This window comes from Macrosteles quadrilineatus, unplaced genomic scaffold (assembly GCF_028750875.1).
Source record: "Macrosteles quadrilineatus isolate MER2022 unplaced genomic scaffold, UCM_ALF_1.0 Scaffold_5__1_contigs__length_97177068, whole genome shotgun sequence".
In the NCBI taxonomy this organism is placed as follows: domain Eukaryota; kingdom Metazoa; phylum Arthropoda; class Insecta; order Hemiptera; family Cicadellidae; genus Macrosteles; species Macrosteles quadrilineatus.
In genome coordinates, this window is record NW_026542598.1 from 67,264,324 (window position 1) to 67,280,701 (window position 16,378).

Below are 16,378 nucleotides of genomic sequence, written 5' to 3' on the forward strand. Positions count from 1 at the left end.
TATACAACGTTTATAACAAATACTTTGTTGGTTGATCTAGAGAGAATTTTTAGAATTATAGGTGTTAAGCTGGTCAAAGTGTTATTATCTAATGTTTGTTCGTAGCCTTATATTAGAGGATTCAAACAACGAACAGAAGAAATTTAGACCAATATGTATTATTGTACTGTAAACCATACTACTTACTTTCTTGTTTAGAAAAGTTACGATCGGCATATGAGGTAAGTGTTAATTTCACATATTTAAGCTAATTTTGTGTTTTTTTTTATTTTGTACGTATGATTAGCAAAACCACAAACAAGTGAATTAATAATTAAAGAATAATAATCATTCTCTATTTCACCGTTTGTATATGTTTAACATGAGTCAGTAGAGATAGCCTTGCTCTCGATCGTTACGGTAATCTAATCTTGTAAGAGTGATTATTCTTTATCCATCGAAACTAACAGGTTATTTAGGCTGAACCACTATGAAAGTAGCTGCAACTGTACCACGAACTGTACTGAGCACAACCATAGTAGTTTTTTTTTAATGTATATCGCGGAGCATTCTTCCCAATCTAAGATTTATATAAACCTCGGTCCTGTAACAAATAAAGCCAAATTTTGCGCTATCATCCAAGTTTGTTGCCCCATCAGGATCTGGAGTCAAACTTGCCAACTCAATATTACTAAAAAAGAATAAAAATGGGAACAGTGACTACAGCTACAAATTAACTAAACACAAACCAGAAAACTTTGAAAATTAGTCTATTAAGATCAAAGGAGACTCCAACAGGTAGACAGACCTATTGCTATAAAATCTACCAATTACAAACAAAGAATTTCTACCAATGTAAATAAGCTACTATCATTAAACTTTTACATTTAAGAATTTTTCCAAAAATAAACCAATCGATAACCAAATATGTTTTTTAAATCCATCAATGATCACCCAGCTTTTTATTTATTTACTTCAAAATATCCTTATTGGACAGTAAGCGATTGAAATAGAAGAGAAGTAAGGGGACGCGATGATGTCGAACGTTGCAGGAAATTGTTTCCACCTTCAACCATCCAAGATAATACTTTGGGATGGCGTCAAATTGTCGCACTTAAGCTGCATCAACCTTTGGTTGGTCCGTGTTCAACAATATACCAATAGCTTTATTTCTGGGGAAAATTATAAGTGGTCATTTTCTTTTTCGGACTCTTGAAAGGGCTCATTAATGGCGTTTCGTTTTATTTACAATGGTTTGAGAGGGTAGAGATTGTTTAAGAGGAATGATGATACGAAAGGTTAGTGGCCACATTGATTTATTGTAGTATCTGTTGTTATGAAGCTTTAAACAGTAATAAAATTACGTGTATGAGTTTATCATTTAGGAAATAAATTCCGACGACACTGCATTCTATCTAACAATAGCTATAGTAGGCTATAATTGCATGAAAATAATAATTCTATTCAGTTTTTTTGTGATCCTTGTATGTTCTGCAATTTGTAAATAGAATATTTATACTTTAAGTTCCAATTAAACCTTAACCAGCATTATTTTGTTCTAAGTTCCCTAATAATCCAAAAACTCAAACAACTTGTTTCGTTATACTTACATAGCATTTAAAATTAAATAGGAATTAAATCATTTCTCGATCATATAAGTGTCTGGCAATTCATTTATTAGTATTATTACTCTGAGATATTAGTGTTTGAGATTGGAATATAAATTTAAAAGATCAAATAAATCAACTTAGAGGTCAGTAACGGTTATTATTTTGTCACAATGCGTATTCCCAAAAATTGCTTCAAAACTAATATTTTGCTTGTGTTAATAGCCTGAACCTGTATCCATAAGTTTCTTAATCATTCCATGTAAGAACCAACCACCAACCAACCAACCATCATTCCACGTAAAAAAACAAAGTATACATTTTGTTTTTTATAAAATAATACTTAAATACTGTAGGCAATTCCTATACCGGTGATGTATTTCACATTTACTTATTCATGTAATAAAGCGTTAACTTATTCGTTTATTGATTTATTTGTTAAATTATTTATTTATTTGTTTATAGTCTTTTATTCATTAATATGCCCAATCATGGGATAAAACCCAAACTCACTTATGATCTAGAATAAAAAGAATACATTAACAAATATTCTCAAACTTAAAGTTCACTTAAAATATTATTAATTTCTGAACAAGATAATTTTTGTATTCAAAAGATTTTTTTTAATTTTTATCCAAGTCGGTAATGTAAAATTGACCCAGGGCCCAATCGTTTCTCGTCGAGCGAGGAGGCCGCTTCCGGAACGGAACGACTTGTAATAGATTTCGCTATGCTTAATATTTGCCAATATATTTCAAAAACTCAAATCGATATATTTCTAATATTTGATTTACTTCTTAAAATACTAAAAAAAACGTATTAAAATTACAACGATTTATAGTTTTATTATAAAAACATGATCAGAATATTGACCCATGCTGCTTTGCAGCGTTAAAATAAATATAATATCCGAGAAATAATCAAATTTATGATTTTTGATTGATTAATACAGTATCTTAAGCGCTTAAATAAAAGGCGATATTTCACTGAAAGTTCTTAGACCAAAATATATAGGATTATATAATTATAACTGGTGAAATACATCTTAAATGATGTAAGAATTCAAAAATTATACAAATTATGTTCGAGTAATACAGTAGGTAAGTATATGCCGAAGCTTGATGTGAAATCTTTGCGTGCATTACCTCAATTTGAGACCTCAATCATGAAAATCGGTTGGGTAGAGGAGCCAAACGAACTCGGAAATGAAAAACTAAAATTAACTCCCCATAAGAAATACATGGGGAGCAAGTTTCGTTTACGTATAGGCCGAGTGGGATTTTAGATCAATACATGCCGATACTTGATAGCAAATCTGGGCGTGCATGCTTTCAATTTGAGACCTCAATCATGAAAATCGGTCGGGTAGAAGAGCCAAACAAACTTGGAAAAGAAAAACCATTTCGTTATATACTGTATAAGATGGGCATGATTATTTTGTATTTTCAGTCCACAGTGCGTCTGAAACAAATCTTAAATCGGGTTGGAGCATTTATTTTGCGTTTAGAATCACATGATCACGTCGACATTCTTAATAAAACAATAAAACTGCAATTTAAAAACTTTAACCCCCTTACAAAACTATGTGTTTTATCAGTTTGGCGCGTTATAATGGAGGTTTGGACGCTCCAAATAGAATAACTTTTTACTATACAATATGGGAAGTACATACAGTGAACAGGAAGTGAACAGGTTGGCATCAAAATATGGTTAAGGTTTAGGTATAATTGCATCAGACTATTTTTCAAAATTTATTTATGTAGTTTGGTACAATCGTGAAAACCTACCTTCGCAAGAGTTAGCGAACCAGCCTAATAGTATTATGAGAGCAGGTTTTTGTAGGGTAAAAATCGGGTTGTCCTATTTCTTACCATCAAACATTAACATTTTGCAATCCATTCTAAACAATTTTCTAGCTTGAAAAACGAATCATGTTTTTAGTACGCTGAATTACGTTGTGCACTGTTCATAGTAGTAGAAACAAACGTCTCGCCTAACCCCCACTTCGTTCAAAGTCTTGACTTTGAGCAATAAAACGATTATGTTTATCGTGGACTTCCCCTTCCAAGTGCTGAGTACTTTGGTTAATTAAAAGTTATCCAATTTAAAGTTTTAAATTAATATCATTAAAAAGGAATTAAAGCTTTAATAGACATTGTAGTCTGCAACGACTCTTAGCTAATTAAATATATTTATAGTTGTCAGCATTTATGGACAAACAATTCTCGTATTTTGGTAACAAAGTTGTAAGAGTCTTACTTTGCTTATCTATTTTAAATCCAGTTAAGTATCTCTAATCAATTTTCCAAATCTCTAAACCTGCGTCTAAGATTATATGAACATGAACATAATGCATGCTTATATTTATCTGTCAATATTATTTTACATTTGTTTTGTATAGCTTGTGTGTTATTCTTACCCTCTATTTTCCTAAAGTTGATACAAGCTAGTTGTGGAACTTTTATGATTTCAGTTGACATAACAAAATCTAACATTGTAATAAGCCTAAACCTACTTTATATAAAAATATAATTCATCGATCGTGGTAATACACAGTAAAATCTGTAAGATAATCCACGATCCTTACCTAGATCTAATAGTAAGAATCATTAACGTTTAAAACATACAGCATATATGTAGGGCTTAATGAATTTGTCTGTGAAATATTTAAAGGGGCTCCCCAAAGTGGCAAAGATATAATACTAAATACTCCCCATTTCAATGTTATCAACAAAGTTATATCAAGTTGTAAGTCAAACTAGCAAACATTATTTTAACAGCGGCTCTATTTGTACATTGCATATGCAGCTATTGTCAATATTAAAAACCCTGTTTTACATGATTTCATTTGAGAAATATAAAATATTCTTAATTCAATTGGTAATTATAACCTGGTTAATAGGTATAAATCATAGCATCTTAAAACAGGGGATGTGTTGCTATATATGTGTTATAAATACCTAAAAATATGATTATGAGAAATTGCATTTTCTTTTCTTATTTTTGTAGCGTTTAAAACATATCAGTGTGTAGGATTCAGTTATGTTTCGGTTGAATAAATATTGAGTAGAGGAGATGTAAAGACAAAATATAAATCTGTTCGTCGTTTGATCGTAGGAGGTGGATGTTCATAGTTCCAAGTACAATTCTCAATAAATACAGCGCGTTACGTTTCTGAATCACTACTTATGTTCAATATACCGAGAATAATATTTTTGTTTATGTCTATTTATATCTAGGGAGGAGTTGTTACAGTTTTACGTTTTATTTAAGTAGCCTACAGTTTTATTACGGATCAACTGTCAACCAAAATCATTCGTTTGGTCAAAATTACTGAGATTTAACCTCACCCATACTATGTGATGTAGTAAATATTTTTTCCACCAAATGACCATTAATTTATAAGGCTATACATTAATACCACCACATCATAGTTCAGTTATTATATGATGGGACGACTTGAAAAATATTATGGTACTTATGGTACTTATATTTGAAAATTATAAGATGGCCTGGTTCTTATTTGTGCTGGAAACGTTTTTAATCTATGAGACATTTAGTGCTGTCTCTTTGCCCAAACATTTTCCTAGGTGCTTAACAGTTGTGTGTAAAAGAAAATTATATAAAAGTCAAAATCGGAGTATGAGCAAATCAAATAACTCAGAAATATATTGTTTAACAAATGAATATTTAGTAGGCTCAAATATAAGAATGTACCAATGTGGAACCAGTAGTATGTAGCATATCAATATGATTTTTATGATCCTGACTTAAGGGAAAATCGCTTAATCATTCACTGTTTCCCTCATAAAACGCAAACTCCGGCTATTTTTGGTTTTATTTTAGCATAAAAATAGGTTTCACAATTATTAGGCTGACGGTTAAAAATTGTGTTTTCATTTTACACATTTATCGAATTCAAGTTTGCTACTGCTATATTCCCGTGTGGTTTCAGGTTATTTTCTTGTATTTGCAAGATCCCCAAAACAATAGGCCCTGCTTCAGCAAAACTCCCAGGCGTTATGCCAGCACCAATGCAGCAATACCAAAACAAACCCTTTTATAATCACAGCAACAATTTGACTGCAAATAGCATGTGTATGCTAAAACAATACAACAAGATTCTGTTTAGACACTATAATTAGAAGTAAATTAAATGATGTTTTCACTAAGATAGTGCTTACTTCTTGAATCTTAACTAAACTAACTTTTATTCACCATTTACTTAAAATGTAATGAAAAAAAATGTTTCGATTTGTTAGCTTATTGTATTTTGCATGGTAAATGTAATTCCACTAGTTTTATACTGCATTGTACTACCAGTTACAGAAGAAGATCAATATGAGATAGAATAAAAGCACCATGAAAATAGGAAGGAAGCGTTTACAATTGCACTGAGGATAACGGCAGAAGAAAAGCAACCTAGTCTATGGTGGGAAGATCAGGTGTTTAGAAATGTATAATCAACTTAACTTAGGGTAATAGTGGGGTTAGACTAGGCGAAGAACTCTCTCACATATTGTTCAAGACTTTGGAGAATCCTTGACGTTGATCACTCAAAATCAAATAAATAACAGTGAAATTCAATTCTAGAATATAAATTTGACGACCTTAAATATTTCATAATTTGCTGATGAATTACTGTCGTTCCAAGGGGAAATTAGATTTAATATACTTTACCAAAATACTAGTTTAAGCAACTGTAAAAGTAATCCTTACAACTCTTGACTATTGTCCCTGATATACCGGTGAACATGATGATCTTAGGAAAGAGGATTATATTATTTACAGCCTTAAAAGAGTGGCTAACTACACAAATCTTGACAAATTTATGACGAGACAAAATAGTAAGGATTAAGAAATACAAAACTGGTTAAGGAGAAAATCTTGAAAGGTGCACTCGGAGAAGGAAAATAGGAAGAACAAAAGCCAAGTAGTAGGACCAAGTAAAGCAGGATAAGGGATCAATATCGATTGCGGAATAAGATAAATAACACCGATAACTTTTCAAGATAACGTCTTGAGTACAAACTGCCTAGGAAGTAAGTAAGCAAGGTATAAAGTAAAGACGTGTTATAAGGCCAAAAAGGAGATTGAGACAAAGTTGGCAATACTAGGAGCGTGGCTACTTAACACCTTACATAAGAGTAAGGTATTTTAATAAGAGACATTAATCAAATAAAATGTTTCTTTATATAAATCAAGGTTTAGAGCAAGATTTTAATAACTTATCCTGTCATATCCAGTTAGGATTCTCGATTTGATGCTATAAATTCTACAGCGAATCAAAATGTTTCCTTCAAAGGTCCACAGCAATATCCGGGCAGAAATTACAGACTGATTGCTTTGCTAACATTGAAGGCGTTTCTTTACTGAACAAGTTTTTAAATTTGACAAGTTATTAATTCCATTTCTCCGAATAACTTTGATTACCTCAGTAATATATTTTTTTATTTCTTTTCTTTCCACACAAATAGAAATATTTATATTGCATCAATTTTTTATATGTACGTGGTTAAATATTTAAAGGCGATAATTTTTCTTAAATGAATGCACACTTTATAAATTGCAGTTTCATTCGTGTAGTAATCAATTTTTAGTTGTTGGCCTAAAATAATGTAAAATAAGATTTCATTTACATTCTTGACAGTTAAAGAGTACATTTTTGAGATTAGATAAGAGATTATGGTATAAAACAGTGTACTCTTTTGTTTGATTGCTAATTAATTGAATTAATCAGCCAGTAAATGAGAGTTAGTATTATGATAAAAATGTCAAAAAGGACACTCTGGTATTACTTATTTAATAATATTGTAGTTTCATTGCTTATACAATTCCAAGATATCCATTTCAAGTTCATTTAAGTCCAACACCTAAGTTTCATACGATTCAGGTTCTCTAGATATTACTGTATGTTCTACACTCATTTCTAAAACAATAAAAACATAATTAATCACTAGTGTTAATGTTTCTTCCAGCTGGTTTTCGTTAGTTTTATATGTCTTATCATTCCTGGATCAACCTATCAGTCCATCAAATACTTTAAATTCAGAATTTATTCATTTTACATCGTCCATTTGTTTTGTTCTTTTTCCTGCTGGTTGTATGTATTTTGCCTTTAGAAGCGTGTATAACTCGTGATCCATTCCAAGATGGAAAAATAAGTCTATTACGAATAATACGAGTTCCACTGTATTTATGTGTATAAATTCTAGAAATACACTTAACACTGTATATCAAATTTACAACTCCTGTTAGACATTCAACATAATTTCAACACGATTAGAAGCGAGGCAATTACAATTAAATCCCTGTAAAACATTAAATATGTTATTGAAAAAAACTTTACAACTTAATCCAATAAAATTTAAAATAACACACATTTCTATTCGGGTTTATTCCAACGAGTATTTAAACATGTTACTAAAGTAATTTTGATATTAAAATGGTTTCGGATAGCTTAAATTTATTGAACATGAAAAATTTTAATATCTTTGCTACAGCAAACCTGTAGACTAAGCGAATTTCAGTTTGTCGAATTGGATTTTTATTTAAATATTTCCATAAACAATACATGTTTATTCAACATTTTATTTTAAGAGTATAAGTTTGCTGCTACGGAGATGGTAAAAAGTGTTTTTGACCAAATGTTATTAGTATGGTAAAATAAATAAATTTGCTAAATTTGATCAACACACATCCATAAACAAATATTACCTTTTTCTCCGTAAGAATAACATTGGAATTTTAAATTTACAGTTTATTTATTTTCCCTAACCTTTAATTGTACAACAAAGCTTCAATGTACAAAGTTGTTTGTTTTTGTAAGCTCTAGACAATGGTCACAGTGTAATAAAAATTGGGCATTTTCATGTTTTACTGATACAAATGTGAAAAGGCCAATTTTCGAAACCTCATAATACTTATTTTATGTTATTGATAATTATTTGTTATGACCCAATCTTGCTTGTTTGCGAGCTCAAGTCTATCACACCCTTCACCTTCAAGCAAAATGTCATCAAAATTGGACCAAAATTACTCATGTTATCACGTTCATGGATATATATATATATATTTAAATTTAAACAAATAGTGTTTTTGGCCTCTATAGGCATCAAAATGAAAAAGCCAATCTGTACTACCATGCCACTACCACAGACTATAGAATAAACCTACAATACTATACCATTACTAATTTCTATAGTGTACATTACATATTCTATGACCTGTGTTACTACAAAGCTACTCCCCCCCCCCATAGCCCTAATGCCTCCCCATACCCCCCTGTACCCTATAGCTACTTCACTATAGAGAGATTCGCAAAAATGTAAAAGATTCAAATAAAACTGATAAAACTTATTGCGTTTTTATGATTTTGTTTAGTTTTATTTTACTTAAGAAGTAATTTTTGTAGGTTTTTTTTATTGATGCAAAATTAATTAATTAAATGATTCATAGTAGCCGAATCTACTCTAAACCGTTCGTCCATTTGACTACTAAAAGAAGACTAATATAATTAATTTGACTTATTTCTTGACATATTATCTAGTGAAAAACATGTATTAGGAAATTCTAATATTTCTGATGGATTCGAAGAAGAAGACATAATATAAGATGATCCTGAAGTCTTCCCCCAACCCACCCTTGGCCAAGCACCGCAGGAAATAAGCAATTTCTGATCAGTGATTGGACTTTCGCCTTTTATTTCATATTTCTTTCCAAAATATAAAACGTAATAACCCGAATCGCTCAGTATTATTTTCTTTTAACGATGAACAGTTAGGTATTTTTCATAAAGCCTTTTGAAGTTACTGTTTTTATTTTTATTCATTTAAGACAGTTTAATCTGATCAAATTGAATTTAACAACTCTAAAAAGTAGAATTATTTTCAAGTAGATATACAAGTTAAAAAATTGTATCAGTAAAAATACCACATGCTTATTAATAATTGGAAACACATTTTCCGCTATAATTTAACAGCCTACTCACCTAATGTTCTATCAAATTTTTAATGAAGCCAAATTACTCAAAAGACTGGAAACTAGGTTATAGTCTACATTACAAGCTTATTTATATGCCGTTGTATTGAGGATGGCAATTTAAAAACTTAATTTGCCCCAGGAATCAACCCACTAATTAAAACTTTACCAATTCAAAAGTTGGACCAAAATGTGACAATTAAAAAGTAATTTAAACTGGGGTATGAGTTTATCAAATGTCTTTTAATAAACGATATCTTAATAAGTAAGATTAGTTAATCTTCCAATTCAAGAACAACGACACTATAATTATATTTATGATTGTTTAAATATCCCTAATAGATAATTATTTAATTGCTTTTCGGTAGTATAAGTTTGATGTTTAATCTGTAATAAAGTAATAAAATAGACAGTACAAGTCCATTTGTAGAACTAATATAGGTCTATAAATTGCATAAAATAGATGGGATAACAGATATTTTTTAAATTTATAACCGTAAAATGGGTTTAATTGTTATAATTTCGTAAGTGGGGTCACAGATTTTAATCTCATCTATTATCTCATTATTACCTCAATATCTCATATAATATCTACAAAGCTCATTGAAATAGTGAGCCTAATTAGTTTATGAGATTATATTTTTTTATTATTTTATTACTTGTTATATGTATTTCAGTTTTTTTGTTCTAGAATCAAGTGACAATCAAGTCACTAAAGGGATATTAAACATTTGAAATATAACATAAACATCAGTTCTAAATGAACTCAAATATCTTGTATACTTCCTTGTCCAACCTTTAGACCAGACCAGTAACCTTTAGACTTGGAGATAATTCTCGTTATCTTATTTTCTTTTAACAACTTATTAAAAGTATTTATACAGTATAGTGCACGTTGATGTCAAACATAATTAACAAACGTCAACTATATTGTTAGATATTATTTTCTTCTTCTCTAGCTTTCGCTGGTTCACATATATTTAAATTGGATACATTTAACGTGATTTTTTATTCAGTAAAAAGAATAATTACTAGCACGAGCTGTTTGGCCCGTCCTACGTACGGGAATCGAGTAGTCCATTAAAACTGTATATGATTCAGAACAGCTAGTTTACAACTTGGTGGCCGATTCACACACACTGGCATTGAGTACAGTAGCTACATACCACCTTCCATACTATCACTTACCGTCCCTTATTTTACCACCTTGGCCACTAAACCCTCTAAAATGATCCTGGCCTCCCGTTCTCTTCTATCCCCTGCCATTTCTAAGGAAGATAACAGTCTGAAGATGCCTTTCATTACTTGGTCTTCCAAGTGGTCGTCTACCTTGTAGTACTCCTTGGAATACACTTTCAAAAGTTGAAGTATCTTCTCTCCGCCATGCAAAGCCTGCCCAGCCCATCCGAGATCTGAGCCTTTTGGAATGTACCCCTTTATCAAGTTTCTGAATCATACAGTAGGCTACTACTGGGATAGTTATAATATGGTATGAATCGATTTTGGTTTCTACTGACACCCTGCAGCTTACTGGTCAGTTTTCTGGAGACCTACTACACCGGTTGACATTTTCATGTGTACTGTATGCAGCCATACTTATATTCAAACATCTAGAAAAAGATGTATCAACACGTAAACCACTCCTTCTTAAAGGATTAAGCACTTATAATTAGACGGATTGCATTTATGATAAAACTTGATTATACGTTTAAAATGTATAGTTAAAAATTACACAATCTCCTGATAACATGGATCTTTTACGGTAGGTAATAAACTGCATTTTAAAGTGAAATAGTGTGTAGGCAAACTCTGGATCAATATTTTTGTATACAAACAACTTGTAACATAAACATTTCAATGACAGATAGAAACCAGCTGTTAGTTAAACCACCACTTTAGTTAAAACTACTTTAACTCGTCCGTCGGCTGCTAGACTTTTTGAAAATTAAAACTTAATTTCTAAAAAACTGGGACCATAAACTAAAGTTATGGCTTCGACATTCCCTAGTTCCCAAAATTTTCTTTCTTTCAACACAGAAATCATGAAAATCCGTCAAGTGGTTGATTCAGAATCGTGAAATAAAAAAACCCTGTTTCGTTTTAATATTATAGATTATTAGTTTAGGTAGTTACATTTTTACTGGATATAATCTTACTGTAAATTTTCTTCAATTAATTTCCATAAATAGCTTAAAGTCTTCAATATATACGTCCCATTTAGGTAAAACACTACACTTACATAGATAAATATTTTAAGGAAAATATTATATCGAGCAACATTTTCAAAGGACACTTCTTTCTAGTGTCAAGCTTCTGATAACATGTGATAGCAATGCTACTACTTTTAGCTTATAGTGGACTCCAAGGACACTTCATAACACGATGTAATAAGTTATGTAAAATTTTGTTTGTACAAATTTAGTAATATTTTCTTCTCTAAATCAATTACAACTAAACTAGATGTACATTCCAAATCAATGGGTTTTAGGTAGTGGTCGTGTTGAACAAAAGTTAAGTTCATGATTGTATTTTTCCTAGGCTTCAATTCTACCAATAAAGGAGTTAATTTACTCTTTTAGCGAATTTCCCTATAGGGGAAGTAGCTATAACCGTAGGTATCATGGTAAGACTTGAGCCCGGGACTGATTTACTTTTTCGTTTTGATGTCCCCAGAGGCCAAAAACACTATTCGTTAAAATTTTTATATATGTATAATACACATATATATAAGTGCCCGTGAACGCGATAACTTGAGTAATTTTGGTTAGGTTTTGATGAAATTTGGTTTGGAGGTGTAAGGCGGGATAAACTTGACTGAGTTCATGAACCAGCATGATCGGACGATGGGAACGGGGTTTTACGGGGGGTTATATGGGATAAAAATTGGGTTTTCTCATTTTTTACCATGAAAACTTTCCCAATTTCTCTCTAAGCAATTTTAAAGAACTTAAAAAGACAAATAATTTAGTATATTGAAGTGTTTTATGGGGTTATTGGTTACGGAGAAAATTAAAAAAAATGTACATTTAAAATTCTCATATTATTCTTATGGAGAATATTTTAAAATGTTCAAGTTTACTTGTTTAAGGATATATTTTTACCGAACTTGGCAAATTTGTTTATTTCATACTAAGCTATTAATATTTCATAAAAACATACTTCATTAGCCTCCCCATAGCAGCAAACCTAAGTTACTCGTTTAACCTAATCTTTTTCAAATATCAATGTGATTTAATTGTATATAAATTCTGGCAAAAGGAAATTCGCTTATTCTGCAGGTTTTTATGTGGCAGGGGTATTTAAAATTATTCAGTTTTCACGCGTTAAATTAACATATTTTACAAATTCACTACATTCATTAACGACATCTATAGTTTGCGTATAATGACAAACTTACTACTCCAGATCACTTGAACTATTACCTAGCCTTAGTCATGTGTAAATGACATTATAGTTTCGTCCCGCAGTAGTTTCTGCTATCGCTGTCATTGAGTTAAAACTCGCTCTACTAATGAAGTAGCGAACTTGTCAATTAATCCACAATCCGATTAGACCAGCTATAAACAACAGTCAGCCGTGTCGTTAGTGCATTTACTCGTTACGGGCGAGTTTCACTTTGATTTTCGTGTTTAAATCTTAGTGGTAATGAATGAAGGAACGTCAATGGGAAAAGGAGAGCACATTTTGTGGACTTCCCGTGTGTTTTAATTACGAGGTTTAACAAAGAAGAGATTGTCGTGAAAAAAGGAAAGATGTACCTGTACCATAGACTAACCAAACACAATCTATGAATATATATATAGATAAAGGAGAATGTCTTGCTTTTATATGCCAAATAAATTTTGATGGATAGCATAACGCCTAGACAATAGACATTGCTAGAATTTGTTGCCAACACTTTTTGACGTAGCTTAGAAGACGTGGTTATATTGGGTGTACAAAGACACATATATATATATCATATATGAGGTAACAAACACATTTTAACCGAAGACTTTGTCCAAAAACAATAAATTGATAATTATGAATGTAAAAAATAAGTTTTATAGACGTACGTCGTGAATAAGAGTTTTTTTTTACCATACTCGTAAAATAGTTTCGATCAAACAAATTAAGAAGGAACTAGAAAAAGTCAAAAATGTTATGGACGTGCAATATGGCTTGTATTATTGCATTTGATGAACCGTGTTACACAAATATAAAGGGTTAGTAAAAAGTGTGGAGACCCCCTGTTATTTTTTTAACGGCCCATACTAGAAAAACTAAACTCGGCACACCTTTATGACATCTTATGAAGTACTTTTTGGGCATAACCGTCACTTGGTGCACATCCCCAAAATGGGGGATTTTGGGGGAAACTTAAAAATTTCAAAAACAAAGACCCATCCCCTCATTTTGAAGGTCCCGGTAAAAGAAGACCAACAACGCAAACTAGAGGTCTTTATCTCAATCCAGTAAAAAATGGCAGCCAATTGAAATTCTCAGAAGTTAAATTAAACTTACAGCTTTCCAAGTCTGGAGACCCCCTGTAAATTTTGTAGCGGCTCACACTAAGAAAACTAAACTCTACACACCTCTTTGGCATGCTATGAAGTACTTTTTAAGCCTAATAGCCACTTGCTTACCAAACCCAAAATGGGGGATTTTGGGGAAAACTCAAAAGTTTTAAAAGATAAGCCCCATCAAATGACCCCTCATTTTGAAGGCCCTGGTAATAGAAAAGTAACAACGCAAACTAGAGGTTTCTTTCTCAATCTAGTAAAAAAAAGGGAAGCTGATTGAAATCTTTAGAAATCGGTAATAACTTGCAATTTTATATTCAATTGGCTGCCATATTTTTAAGATAGAGACCTATAGTTAGCGTTGTTAGTTTTCTTTTATTATGACCTTCAAAATGAGGGGTCACTCGATGGGGCTTATCGTTTAAAGTTTTTGAGTTTCCCCCAAAATCCCCCATTTGGGGTTTGGGAACTTATGAGAATTTCAATTGGCTGCCATCTTTAACTGAACTGAGATAGAGACCTCTAATTTGCGTTTTTGGTTTTCTTTTACCAGGACCTTTAAAATGAGGGGTCACTCGATGCGTCTTTTTATTTGAAATTTTTGAGTTTCCCCCCAAATCCCCCATTTTGGGGATGAACACCAAGTGGCGGTTATGCCCAAAAAGTACTTCATAACATGCCATAATGGTGTGCCGAGTTTAGTTTTTCTAGTATGGGTTGTTAAAAAAATAACAGGGGGTCTCCACACTTTTTACTAACCCTGTATAGATTTGGGTACTGTATTTTGTGATTTTTACCCTACAACATCGAGGATATTGATAGAAAACGAAAAGTCATTTTCTAATAAGTACGGTTTAAATTCATAGCTTTATTGGATAATCTAAATCGATTGAACCATTGAATTTTATTAAACTGTCTTTGTCATACCACTACAATTGACGATCTATGCGTGAATTTGGAATTGTTCAACTGTCTTCAGGTCTTACAAGGGATAGTATACATAAATAAATTTAATTTCATTGATTAGTAAAAATATAGCTAGTTTTAAACATTTTGAATTATTCTACTAATTTAAAATGTGTGATTTACTATTTTTGTAGCTGATAGTTTGTGATATTTCTCAAATTGCTTATGTTCTATCTTGTCTTTCATATAATACTATCATTTTTGTACTTTGTATTTTTGAATTCAATTCAGCAAATCCGTTGGTTTAATTTTTTTCCAACCAAGTACAGATTATGTTGTTGTGTATTTTTTATTGGCAATACTATTTCAGTTAAACTAAAAGAAACATTTAACGAACAAATAATTGTAACTTGCACAGCTTCTGTAAAATTACACAGTAGATTTACCAAATTTAACCAGTGGGCCTACTGCAAGGTACGCATGGAGCGTTGTATAATTCACCCCTTTGTTTCACATGTTAACAAAGTACACTTACTGGTCTTTGAGTCAGCTGGCAGGCTGGACGTGTCCGAGCAGTAATTTCAGTGGTCTGTGGAAGGTTCAATTAATCTGCTTCAGCTTGAGTGATCGTAGTCTAATAGCATGGAACGATCCACCTCCAAACGCCTCAGTCTCTTCTATTGTCCGGACAATTTCTGAATCAACTCTTCTTAGGTTCATTATAAATTTAGATCGATGCTCTATTGTTTTAGCTAAAAGTCTGACAAATGAGACATTGTCTGAGAAAACTGTTTAAGCGGGATTACCCTACTTTGAAAACTCTTTAACTTTCACAATGTTTAAGACCCTCTGATAATATTTCAATTATAATGTTTTCCTTCATCTAAAATGGTAGTTGTCAAATAAATTTTTCATATGAATAATGTAACCTTTTTACACATTATAAAGGTGTGAATTACCTAATTTTTCTGGAGGTGTTTTCCAGATTTGAAAAGATCTTATAAAATCTTATATTTACAATCAAAATATAAGATTCCATGTCTGGAGGATATTTTTAAATTTAAATAAAAACAATAAAACTATTTACTGTACGTGAACCACTACTGAAGTAATTTATTTTATTATTTTATTTGGTACTAGCCGCCAAACCCGTGCTTCGCAACGGGAAGAGAACGCTTAAGAGAATATTATTATTCTATAGATCTGCTGTATGTAGATAAACTTTTAGTGATCCACTAAAAAGTATTAACTTAAAATATTAACTGGTTACTTTTATTTCCCATACATTGTTTTTTGGGAAATAAACCATACAAATTCAAATAGGTTTTTATAAACATTTTGGAAAAAAGAAAGTCAATGATGTTAATAAAGTTAATGATTTACGCACTTAAAAAATAAAACTCC